This window comes from Equus asinus, chromosome 8 (assembly GCF_041296235.1).
Source record: "Equus asinus isolate D_3611 breed Donkey chromosome 8, EquAss-T2T_v2, whole genome shotgun sequence".
Lineage (NCBI taxonomy): Eukaryota > Metazoa > Chordata > Mammalia > Perissodactyla > Equidae > Equus > Equus asinus.
Genome location: NC_091797.1, coordinates 94877009 through 94879009, shown reverse-complemented (window position 1 = coordinate 94879009; position 2001 = coordinate 94877009). Strand labels below are relative to the sequence as shown.

The 2001-nt window shown below is 52.0% G+C and overlaps 1 long non-coding RNA gene across 1 annotated transcript; it reads right to left on the bottom strand.

Annotated features, from left to right (window-relative positions):
* Nucleotides 1-470: 470 nt before the first annotated feature.
* On the bottom strand, nt 471-1009 carry LOC106848146 (uncharacterized). The gene is made up of 2 exons (XR_011505589.1): nt 880-1009; nt 471-764 (listed from the first exon to the last, which is right to left on the bottom strand). It is a non-coding gene; the product is annotated as an uncharacterized lncRNA (long non-coding RNA).
* Nucleotides 1010-2001: the final 992 nt, after the last annotated feature.

Here is a 2001-nt window from a genome sequence, read left to right as displayed (position 1 = left end):
CTAAGGAGAATCACAGCCTTCTTGACCTGAGGAACATTAGACACTACTTCACCTTATGGTTAAGAGACGTTTTCCACAGTGAAATCATCAACAATGAGAACAAAGAAATTGAAACTGTGAACAGTTCCCTGAGAACTACAGGAACTACACACAGCAGACGTCTCTTTTCAAGAAGTATTTGCCAATGAAGAGCTGGAAAAGGTCTCACCTTTAGAACCAAGCTCACACAGGCGAAGAAAATACTCCTACTGTCCACAAACAAAAATCCACAGAGCATGTTTCCTTTTAGATTTCACTGTGGGAGGGGAGAGGAGCTGAGAGAGAACTGAATTCTCAAACCAGGCTGCAGGAAGCCTCCTGTGCCAGGGGTTGTAGAAGCATCTTCAGAGCAAAGAGGGAGCCTGTGAGCTCAGGGAAGGTTTTGGTCTCACTTCCCCATGAACTTGCACAACTGTGGACAGTATTACTACCTGCACGTGAGCTACAGAAATAATCGGCCTCGTCCTCAGCCTGGAGCCCCGAGATGGTCAGAGAGGCCGTGTTCCCAGACTTGGAGCCAGAGAAGCGATCAGGGATCCCTGAGGCCCGAGAACTGACTCTATAAATGAGGAGTTTGGGGGCTGTGCCCGGGTGCTGTTGGTACCAGGAAACATAGTTATAACTTCCAATGTTGCTGCTGCTTCCAGCACAGGAGATGGTGACCGACTGTCCCAGAGTCCCGGACACTGACGCAGGCTGAGTCAGGGCAGACTGCGCCCAGGACCCTGGGAAGAGAAAAAACACTCTGGTGAGTTCGGTGCAGGGCCCAGCTGAGCCTGAGGAGAAGGAGACAAAGGATCAGCCCAAATGCCCCCATGGTCCCTTCCCTGCAGGTCTCACCTGTGCCCTGAGTGAAGAGGGTGACGAGGAGCAGAGCCCAGGCCATGGTGGAGATTCCCCAACAGCACTGCCTTCTGAGACCCCAACTCGGGGCCTGGCTACCCCAGACCTCTCTTATCCCTCCCCTGGCCTCAGAGGAGGGAGGGGCCTCCATGCAAATCTGCTTCCTGCACCTCCCTCTCTTCACCCCCTCTGACCTGTCTCTTGATTCTAGATACCTTTGCATCATTGGACAGCAGAACTTACTCCTTACTCGTGAATTAAAACTTCCTAAAATGTTCTGAGTCAGTACACACTGAGTACGTAATACTATGCAGAAATGGATTCAGGCCAGAGATGTCCCTACCTTTCCTGTTGTGAAGTCATGGTTGTTCCTGGGTGAGAAATCCCTGGACTCCTCCCCATGCTGGGTGGGGAAAAGGTGAGGACAGGGCAGGGTCCCAGACTGGCTGATAGATCCAATTGCTTCATTACCCTCATATCAAAGGCAGAGCTGGGGACCCTGTATCCCCTCAATCCTTCCCCCTCAGTTAGGAGGGATCCTCTGTGTCTGCAGTGGTTTGAGACTGAGGCCCGAGGCTGATCCCTGGGGATTTATCAGCACTTTGAGAGGAACATTTATTGGGGCATAACCACTTTAGGACATAAGAGGGGATCAGAGAAGGGCAGCTCTTGGAACTTCATCCAGAACACAGCAAGCCTAAACAAGGACCTTCCCAAAACCAGGCCCTCGCTGCCCCCTGGTGGCCTCAGATGGTGCAGTGCAAGCACCAGGGAAGGCTGCTGAGTGGGAGGGGAAAATCTCTCTTCTGCTCCCCTCCTCAACTCCCTCCCTCCCCATCCAGCTCAGTACCAGGTCCCCTGATCCCTTCTATTTCCTTCGATGCTCAGTTTCCATTGTACAATAACTGAGTCCGGAATAGAATGTGTCACTTGGTAAATTAGCTGGCTCCTCAGTCACCTCAGGACTATACAGGATGTCCCACCACAGCCTCACATGGGGTAATTGCTTGTGAGGCAGCTCTGGGCTCAGGGCTGAGGAAACACTAGAGGTGAAATAAACCAACCCCAGTGGGTCGGGAGGATGAGAAGAATGAGACCAGATGAACATGGATTGGCTTC